This window comes from Anopheles coluzzii, chromosome 2 (genome assembly GCF_943734685.1).
Source record: "Anopheles coluzzii chromosome 2, AcolN3, whole genome shotgun sequence".
Taxonomy (NCBI): domain Eukaryota; kingdom Metazoa; phylum Arthropoda; class Insecta; order Diptera; family Culicidae; genus Anopheles; species Anopheles coluzzii.
Genome location: NC_064670.1, coordinates 59,938,138 through 59,949,105, shown reverse-complemented (window position 1 = coordinate 59,949,105; position 10,968 = coordinate 59,938,138). Strand labels below are relative to the sequence as shown.

General features: G+C 45.2%; 1 long non-coding RNA gene across 1 annotated transcript; it reads right to left on the bottom strand.

Annotated features, from left to right (window-relative positions):
* Window positions 1-9,264: 9,264 nt before the first annotated feature.
* On the bottom strand, window positions 9,265-10,473 carry LOC125906457 (uncharacterized). The gene is made up of 3 exons (XR_007451818.1): window positions 9,800-10,473; window positions 9,607-9,709; window positions 9,265-9,528 (listed from the first exon to the last, which is right to left on the bottom strand). It is a non-coding gene; the product is annotated as an uncharacterized LOC125906457 (long non-coding RNA).
* Window positions 10,474-10,968: the final 495 nt, after the last annotated feature.

Here is a 10,968-nt window from a genome sequence, read left to right as displayed (position 1 = left end):
AAATTCAACTGGAAGATTTCGTGGTAGTAGTGTAATGATCCTTACATAGCGTAGGTAGTATAAGTTTGTAGTATTAGTGTTAATAGAGGAACGCGTATTAGTTTCGCAATAGACACGGAAGCGTAAAGGTGTGTACGGAACCTTACAAAGGTTAAAAGCTTTCGGCACTTTACAGTGCGTTGCAGTAATACGCAAGGTTGCCACATATGCATACCGTACAGAGTCTGGCGCTTCCGAGACAGTCACTTAGCCGGGAGAAACTTCAAAGCACATTCGAGCATTTAAGAGGCTTAAAGCTTAATTCATACACTGACATCACGCCTAGGATTCTCATTGGTATGGATAACTGCCATCTAGGTAATCCGATGACATACCGTGAGGGAAAGCCACATGAACCTGTTGCCGCCAAGACACGATTGGGCTGGATAGTGTATGGATCGTACCCAACGAATACCGGTAATCGCGCGAATGGCCTCCTAAACCATCATAGCCCACAAGTTTGCCCGTGTGTAGATAGCACCGACGATAGAATCGATATTGAGCTTAAGAAATATTTTGCGATCGATTCGATGGGCAAAGGAGGACTAGCATTTTACCTGCCGTCTGCCAGATCAAAATTCCTAGGTGCTACCGCCAGCGTACGTCGGCTCTCCCTGGTAATGTACAGCTTCACATATTCTGCGACGCAAGTGAAAACGGGTTGGCAGCGGTTGCCTATTTCCGGTTTGAAGAAGGAGAAACAATAGAATGCGCTCTAATAGGTTCAAAAACTCGAGTAGCACCGCTACGGTTTCTATTGATTCCCCGTTTAGAATTGCAGGCAGCAGTGATTGGCGCACGGCTCGCACATACGATACACAAATCACATCGTTTAATAATCACTAGAACAATCTTTTGGTCGGAGTCACGGGACGTCATCTGTTGGTTACGTTCAGATCACAGACGATACAGTCAATTCGTGGCCTTCAGAGTCGCAGAAATCCTAGAGTTGACCAAAGTTGGCAGTGGATATCAACGAAGGCCAATATTGCAGACGATGGTACGAAATGGGCAAAAACACCCGATTTAAGCACCAATAGCAGATGGCTCAAGGGTCCGAGCTTTCTATGGCAGCGGGAGAGCGATTGGCCAGCTTCACCGACACGACCAGATGATACAGCAGAAGAACTACGTCGCAACTTGCTGTTCCATGTGACAACTAAGCCAATCATCCAAATCGATAGATTTTCTAAGTGGAATAGACTTCTGAGATCCGTTGCTGTTCCATGTCACAACTAAGCCAATCATCCAAATCGATAGATTTTCTAAGTGGAATAGACTTCTGAGATCCGTTGGATATGTCGTCCGATTTTTGAACAATTGCAGTGATAGGGCCAATGGAACACCGATCGCAACAGAACCGCTGATACAAGAAGAGCTTCAAAGAGCTGAAAAGATAATACTGAAGCAAATCCAGCGAGAAGCGTTTCCGCAAGAAATCAAGTGTCTCGAGAATCCTCCAACATTAAAACATCCGTGGTCAAAAAGCATCGAAAAAAGGAGCGCACTGTACAAACTCTCACCAACACTCGACGACCATGGTGTGTTGAGAATAAGTGGCCGGCTTGCAAACTGCACTGCAGTGGACGAATCGCTTCGGATGCCCAGGCGACATGTAGGGACAGATTTAATCATTCATCAATGAATTGCGATCCAGATACCATATACCGCGATTGCTATCGGAGTATAAACGGGTTCGAAAAAACTGCCAACACTGCCTTAATCGAAAAGCTGTTCCCGAGCCGCCGTTGATGGGGTGCATTCCTGAACAAAGAACGGCTATAGCTCAGCGTGCATTCACATGTACCGGAATAGATTATTTCGGGCCGATCAACGTAGTAGTTGGTCGCCGCGTGGAGAAACGTTGGGGAGTGATCTTCACTTGCTTAACAACACGAGCCATCCACCTAAAAATCGCGCACTCAATGACGAGTTCGTCATGCATCCTAGCGATCCGGCGTTTTATCGCTCGGCGTGGAACGCCGCGAGAGATCATTAGTGATCGAGGTACGAATTTCGTAGGAGCTTCGAGAGAGCTCAAGGAGGCCAGAAAGAGTTTCGACCAAAACACTTTGATAGAAGAGTTTACCTGCCCTGATTTGAAGTGGACCTTTAACCCGCCGGCCGCTCCACATTTTGGAGGCTGCTGAGAACGCCTCGTCCAGTCAGTGAAAAAGGTTTTTGCTCAACTCGAATTGCCACGTCTGCCTAACGACGAAGTATTGCAATCTACCATGGCTGAAATAGAGATGATCATCAATTCGAGACCGCTGACGACGATTTGGCACCACCGATAACACCGAATGACTTACTCTTGGGCAGCTCAAACGGGATCAAGCCACCTGCACCGTTCGATGATACAGCGACGGCCGTAAAGTCAACATAGAAAGCGTCGCAGTGTAAAGCCAACTTGTTTTGGAAAAAATGGATAGCCGAGTGCTTTTCGACCCTGACTCACAAAACAAAGTGGTTCCTTCCATCTCGTCCGATCGAGGAAGGTGATTTAGTGTTGATTACTGATAACAACCTACCGAGGAATTGTTGGCCGAAAGGAAGGGTGATAGAAGTGGTTAAAGCCAACGACGGCCAAGTAAGGCGAGCCACCGTGCAGACAGCAAGCGGAATCATCGAAAGACCTGCAACGAAGATAGCCGTGTTGTACGTTCGTAGACCTAACAAATGAAGAACGATACGGTCAACCCACCAAACCCAGAACGTATTTGTGGTGATGCGGCACCAGCGTAACGGTTGAACGATAAACGGAAGTAGATCACCGACTTTAGTAGGGTAAGTTGCGTATACGTACCGGGCGGGAGAATGTTGTATAAAACAACGAGGTCGGCGAAAAGTGACAAATTGTTGTTTACAATTTGTGTTTATTGATAAGCCGTTGACAGCCGAACCGAAACGTCGCCGATTTGCCGTTACCAGAGGGAGCAGAAAAAACATCGCCGCGCGAATCGAAAAACGGCCATCGCGCGAGCGCCATGAGATCAAGTCAGAAAGCATAGGAAAGCGTACGTGAAATTTTTTAACCGATCCGCCGCGAAAATTTACTTTGCTACGTTGTGAGATTTTGAGCAATAAAGTAGTGCAGTAAACGACGAGTTAAAAGATCACGTTTTAAGTTTCAGTTGAAGAAAGAACTTTGCTTCTAGAACACTCAGCTAGTTACGTTTTTTTTTTTTGTTGGCAAAAACGATGGTTCTTGTCACTAACTTCCTGTTTTGGGTTTAATGCATTTACTGTTCCTGCTTTGAGTTTCATACTGTTCCTGCTTATGTTGTGCGTTTCGTTGTTGTTGTTGCTACACCTGATGGTCAACCTCTATTGTACGCCCCTTCGGAAATGGTCGACAATGTGATTAGGCACACTCATGAGCGACTTGACCACCTGGTTCCCCCTTACGCAAGAAGTACATACTTGTTGTTATCGATGCTTTCTCTAATTTAACCAAACTTTTCCCAACCTCTTCAACTAATGCGAAGAAAGTTTGTTCTGCCCTTTCCCCAACGGAAAAAAGTAGAAAGCTTGGAGCAAAATAATCGTTTATCTCCCACTATCCTCTATTCTGCGCTTGCTTGCACTCATGCGCGTGCGCTCGAGTATATTCTCTCATAATTGAGTATTCGCAGTTCATCCCGTGCAGTGAGAATGTATGTGTTAATGTGCAGCGAAATTTCCACGCAAACAATGAGACCCCAAATTTTGAGTGATTCAGGCCGAGGGGTATGAGAAAGCTTGAGGAAGCAAGGAGAAACGCGCTGCGATGAGAGTTCGCATTCTGTTTTACACGCGCGCTTCACTAACACCAATACAAATACCGTGCTTTGACGAGCAGTCTGTGAATGTGTGTGTGCCTTCCTTCAGCGAGCTCAACAACTTGGAGATGGTTGTGCGCGTTTTGTTCTAAGTCCCGCGCGCAGTGCTTGTGCGTTGGTGCGCATTTCGTTCAAAGTCTCGTGCGCCGGTGTGTTTTGGTAAAGCGTGCAGTGAATAAACAGTGTGCACAGACGCACATGCAGTGCGTGCATCGACAGTTAAGAATTTGCTGAACAGAGGCAACGCAGATTGTCGACAAGTTTCCCGCAGCCTGGCTCGACCCGGTACTTTACAGTATGACGCCATTCGTGAGTATGAAGGATTCTAAATATGTTGTGAAAGTGTACTTTATGTTTCAATAAAGTGTTTAATGTAACCAAAAATGACCGTGTTTGTGTATGTTGTTAGAATAAGTGCGTATTTGCGATCGCGGCAATGCATGAAAGAAAACGAGAAACGAAAGAAACAAATATCTTTGGATGTGTTGGTAGCATGATTGGAAAGAACACAACACATTGAGAACTGCAGAGCGCACCGTGCGTTCCAGGTGGGGAGGGGGAGGGCTCGCGCGAGGGTGTAACTCATTCCTCTAAGAGTAACTGCTAACGGGGGACGGTACTCAAATCACTCAAAAAATACACTCATTTTGCCGGACGGGTTGTCTCTGTATCTCATTCCCCCACCCCCAAAAACCACATTCACTCTCCGCGCACTCTTAAAATTTTGGCGCGCACGCTACGTACAACACAATACCAAAGGTCGTTCAACCGCTCGCACTGATCAATGTTGCGATGGTTCAATCGGAACGCCGACACTTCAAGTCACAGACTTGGAGTGAGGAAAAAGTTTTTCTGACCTAATCGACAACACACGCGCGACGACACATATCGACACATCGACCGCTGTCGATGGAAGTGATGACCCGTCCGGCAAAATGAGTGTATTTTTTGAGTGATTTGAGTACCGTCCCCCGTTAGCAGTTACTCTTAGAGGAATGAGTTACACCCTCGCGCGAGCCCTCCCCCTCCCCACCTGGAACGCACGGTGCGCTCTGCAGTTCTCAATGTGTTGTGTTCTTTCCAATCATGCTACCAACACATCCAAAGATATTTGTTTCTTTCGTTTCTCGTTTTCTTTCATGCATTGCCGCGATCGCAAATACGCACTTATTCTAACAACATACACAAACACGGTCATTTTTGGTTACATTAAACACTTTATTGAAACATAAAGTACACTTTCACAACATATTTAGAATCCTTCATACTCACGAATGGCGTCATACTGTAAAGTACCGGGTCGAGCCAGGCTGCGGGAAACTTGTCGACAATCTGCGTTGCCTCTGTTCAGCAAATTCTTAACTGTCGATGCACGCACTGCATGTGCGTCTGTGCACACTGTTTATTCACTGCACGCTTTACCAAAACACACCGGCGCACGAGACTTTGAACGAAATGCGCACCAACGCACAAGCACTGCGCGCGGGACTTAGAACAAAACGCGCACAACCATCTCCAAGTTGTTGAGCTCGCTGAAGGAAGGCACACACACATTCACAGACTGCTCGTCAAAGCACGGTATTTGTATTGGTGTTAGTGAAGCGCGCGTGTAAAACAGAATGCGAACTCTCATCGCAGCGCGTTTCTCCTTGCTTCCTCAAGCTTTCTCATACCCCTCGGCCTGAATCACTCAAAATTTGGGGTCTCATTGTTTGCGTGGGATCTAAAAATAGATCTGGTGGGCGATTGAGAGGGGGCGCGTAGAACAGAGAACGTAAGCGTGAGTAAGCCGTCGCGTGTGTGTGTTGTACACTCTCGAGAACTTGAGCGTTGAGCAACAGTCAAACGAACGCGACGACTTTCCAGATAATTTTACAAGTATATTTATTGACGAAAGCTTAACCAACGGTGAAACAGTAAAAAAAACTTCTGGATCGTCGTACGGTTAGAATAGAAAAAAGCCGCCGCACTCTGTTTCTTTCCGTACATCCACCTTATCCTTTCCGTTCGCATTATCCGTGTGTTATCAAGTATCCGTTTATCTTTTACACCGGGCAGTCATCAATACGCGTTATTATTATAACATCGAACAGTTGCCAGACTCGTCGCAACACACATGTTCTACATTTTTCTGACTCTAAGCAACCAAAGTAGAACGGGAAGTAGAAGGCTACTTCATATTCTATTTTTCTTACTACTTCGCAGCGTTTTGAATCGCTTGGGTCCCAATCAGTGCTGCAAAATGTCATGAGTATCACGAGATTTTCACCAACGAAAACAATGAACATATCCGTGGTAGCTTGATGCTCATTGCTGATAGTCAATAAAAGGGCGTCATGACATGCTGAGGACGACATGTGAATTCTTGAGTCCAACACGATACTCTGACTGACAAGCTTAGCTTAATGCCGGCGCAAGCATAATCATGATTTTTTTCTGGCTGTGAACACCCACCAAGCAAATTGACCAAAAGTCGACTGAATTGAGCGACCTTTTCCATACAAGCAACTCACAGCTGCGGCGGCTTAAACACACATTCAAGCAGTACATGAGCGATTCCTATTGAAACCGATGTCAACCATGCTACTCAATCATTCTCTCTCGTTATTTTATCAGTTTTATTTTTTTGGCACAACTGGCGCACGCACCATTTAGAAAAAATCCGTTTGACAGCAGCACGAAGCAACACAAAAACATTTATTTTTCACCGTGATCAGTTAATTTTGGAAAGAAAACTAAAACTTTACGATGGCAGCACAGCGTGATAAAAAGACTGGTTCCTCGTACCGGAAGCGTGATAGCTTACTCAAGCAGTATTCAAGGGAATCGGGCATGGATATGGAGGAAGCAGGATGTAGCTACCAATGTTCGGCACCGACTGGTAAAGCTTGTGTAGACGGACCGTGGCGGACTGATGCAAATATTACTTCCAAAAATGCTTACAGCAACACCAGAGCCATCTGCTCATTCCGCTGCTCCTGTGATTGAGCATGATGTTCCAATGCCGGGGGATGAATTAGGTATTGTTTGCTATGATTGGATTTGCTGCAGTGTTTTAATGTTGCTTGTTTTCAGCTGCACACTGTTCTGATAGTGATGCGCATTTTTCGGACCCTGAGGACCCTTTGTCCTTCAAGGATGCTCTTCGCGTATGGGTGTTGGAGGCCAATATTTCGCATCGCCGCACAAATGTGTTGCTAGATTTGCTTCGCAAACACAACCATCCTGAGCTGCCGAGGGAAGCAAGAACTTTTTTAGAGACTCCCTCAGCGAATTCCACACGGAGTCTGGTCTCTACAATCTCGGGTGGTCAATTATGGTATCAGGGGATTGCTAGCAGGCTTAAATCGTACTTTAGGTTATTATAATTGTTTTAGCACAAGCGACTGGTACGATGAGCCTAAAATGGCACATTTGTTCAGTTCATATTACATGAATCCGGTTTCTTCGCTGTTTTAGACTTGTGACACCGGACTTCAATGAAATGGAGCTAATTTTCTTTGTGGATGGGCTACCACTTCACAGAAGTGATTTAACTCAGTTTTGGCCTATCCTAATGAGAATTCATGACATGCCAAATGTACCGGTAATGACGGTGGCAATTTTTTGTGGGGAAAGTAAGCCGAGAAGCCTTCAAGGTTATTTGCAACCATTTGTCACGGAACTAAACTACTTGCAAGCCAATGGACTACAGTCTGTTCCCGAGCTACGCGGTTTCTGCGTTCCCGACGAATCCGCGTAACTCGAATATCCGCGTAAGTCGAATTTCACGCTTTTTACTAAAATACTATTCATTACTCGCAGTTTTTTATTTAAATTAATACTTTTATACACTTCATCATTTATTTGCTATGATTCGTGCAGAAAATTCTAATATTTCTGGCTTTTAGCGGTTTCAATTTGTTAGCAAAAATGCAATTTATACCGAACTTGAAGCAAATTGTACTGATTTGACATTTAATCTGTCAAATTTAGAAAACCGCGTATCTCCGAATCCGCGTAAGTCGAGAACCGTGTAACTCGGGAACAGACTGTACTGATAAACGGTCGCCCATATAAAATATGGTTTCGGGCCATGATAGCAGATACACCAACTCGACCGTACATCAAAGGTACGAATAGTTAGCTTGTAATTTCGCAACGATTATTCATGACTGTGTATTACATTGCAGGTGTTAAATCATGCAACGCTCGTTACGGGTGCATAAAATGCAAGACCCACACCACTAAGGATCCAACAACGAAACGCACCTACTACGGGCAGTTTGGTGCTGCGCGACGGACCCATGAAGAGTTCTGTAGTGGTGCATACGTCGACCATTGAAAACCACAACACCTTTGGTTAAATTTACAAATGTTCGTGTAAATAAAATTTACATGTTCGTTCCGGTGCCTCATAGTATGGCGTAAAATTTTTTTTTTCTCAAAACTAAAAAGAGAAGCATAAGGTATTTCATGTTCAAAATTCATAATATGTTTCGTTGCACATTACCGTCTAAACATTTTTTTTTATATTTACATAAATTCAAAATCCCCCCCCCCCTCTCTCTCTCTCTCTCTCTCTCTCTCTCTCTCTCTCTCTCTCTCTCCGTCTCTCTCTCTCTCTCTCTCACACACACACACACACACAATATTTACATCATTTCACGCGTTTTCATCTACATTTTCATCGACATCTAGACAAGATGGATTTGTGGCTTTCCGCATTTTTTCGGCTTTCACCTGGTCCGGAGCGTTGCGAAACTTTTTGCCGAAAAATTTTTCTACCAGTGTTTCGTTTATTGCATAGAATCGATTGCTGGCAATCATTTTAATAAGCTTAACTACCCTTCGTAGCTCGCGAAACGGAAATTGTTTTATTGGTCTGCCACCACCAGTCCAGCTGCATTGCGCGAGAAGCTCCTTCGTGAATAAAAAGTTCAATGCTTCCTGCATCCTCGTCTCGGGAGCTTCGCTGGCAATGCGCCCGTTCGCCCATGTAAATAATCTACCCTAGTACTGGGGATCAGACAGCTTTTGATTGAATTCTTTCAATTCTTCCACATTATTGAGGAGTTCAAACTCAAATTCTTCCTCCTGATGGGCTTGAAGTACCCTATTGCAAACACAATTCTTCACCTGGTCGGTCGTTACCTGGACCAGCGCCACTGACTTTTGTCGTTTTCGTCGTTTTGTGGCTCTGCCGGAAGTGGCTCCCCAGATAGCAAAGCCGAAGGCCTTTGTATGGGAGCCATCGCGCTGATCAAGGCTCACTTTTTCGCGCGCATAAAGCAAAAAGTGCGCGAAGGCGAAAAAAAACCCGAAAGCGCTTCGTGTCCTCTCTCGTGTTTCTAGTTTTATTCTCTCTCGCATGTCATCACTCTCTCCCAGTTTTTCGGATTGAAATGAGAATTCACTCTCTTGATTTGGTTGCGGCAGTCTAGCTGCTTCACACTCTTTATTCTCTTCTTTTTGCAGTTCCCACAAGAGGATTCACACATGTGTTCTCACATACTTACATACACACACACGGTGGTTGGAAGCCTGGTGCGGCTGTTTCCAATTCTGCCTTTTCTTCTTCCCTCTTCACACCGCGCTGGAGCCCGTGGTGGTGCGCGTGTTCAGCCTGCTTGGTTCAGGAAAGATGTCATCAGATTTGGCGCGCCTCAACCGCGGTGTTGTATGAAGGCTGTTGATGAAAATACACAATTAATAGACACACTTTGTTAAAAAGATTACACTTCATTTAAAGATGTGACAAACTTACCTTTGTGCTTGAGGATCAATTGAAACTTGAACGCCTGTGCACATAGTGTCACACTTTTTAAGTAGTTTGAGGAACAGCTAGCGGTAGCAGCACACATCTGAAACTTGTAATGTGCAAAACATTGCGTATTAGAATAATATTAGAATTAGAATAAATGTCACATAGCACTAGACACTTAGAAAAGGACACTTACCCAAACAATTAGATGATAAAAATTCGTCCTCCGATGAAGCAGAAAGAACACCGCGGATGGCGCAGTATGGAAAGTGTTTCACGCAGGAAAAATAGTTCACGCAGCACACAAACACACACTCTCACATCCACGGTTCAGAGTACACTGAAGTCGCTCTTTGGTTTGGATGCAAAAGAGCAAACACCCTGATGAGTGCGATGGAAGAAAATGACGTGTGTTCAACAGGGATGGGTAGAATCCAACACACGAAGTGTGCAGGAGAATTCTCTTCGTGTGGCAAGAGAGAATTGACTAACACCCTGATGAGCGAGAACGCAACAAACGTTGTGGAATGTAGAAACGGGATAGGAATAGTAAGCGAAGGCAGTTTGTGGACATGAGGGGGTTGAAACTGGGAGAAAAAAGCTTCGGTTGCTACTTGGGTCTATCGGAAGTGGTTCTGGTGGAAATGGTTCTGTCGGAAGTGGCTTGGTCGGCTGTGGCATTGCTGGTTGCACTACGGTAGATGTGAGAGTGGTTGGCTGCACAGGTAAGGATGTTGTTGGCGGTACTTTTTTCATGGCCGATGTTAGTTGCTGTTTCAGTGGTTGGTACACGAATCGCTCTGGCACTTTTCTTGTTGGCTGATTAGGATTACGTGAAGATGGTTGCTGCAGGAAGGGTATTTTTTTTAATGTATCCGCAATTTATTTGTCAAAAAATGTATATATTTAACATTCAACTGCGTGCACCTTCCGATGGGGGTTACACGTTAGGGATTTACCCACCGGATAAGACCGTCCGAGTGGACCTTCCTTTTTTATTATTATTATTTTATTTTTTTGTTACACATTTATACACTATTGTCCCTTCGTCCTTTATGAGAAAAAATCCTTGTGACCTAGCTTAAGCCCTTCCGTTACTTCCGTGGGGGTCATCTATTGTGCCTTGAGCAGCTCTCTTAGCGCCCTGATGATACTTGAGCGGTAACGGCTGCTTCTTCTTCTGGTGTCAGGCCAGTACGCCTCTCCTGTCTCTCGCCCGATGGTGACGGCGACGATGGTGTCACCGTAGCTTGGCGCTGGTCCACTTCCGCAGTAAGTTGCGCTGTGTGACCCTGCAGCTGACTGTCGGATAGTTGCTGCAATTCGACCCGTCTCTGCGTTCGCCTCCGGCTGTGTTGTGGTGTC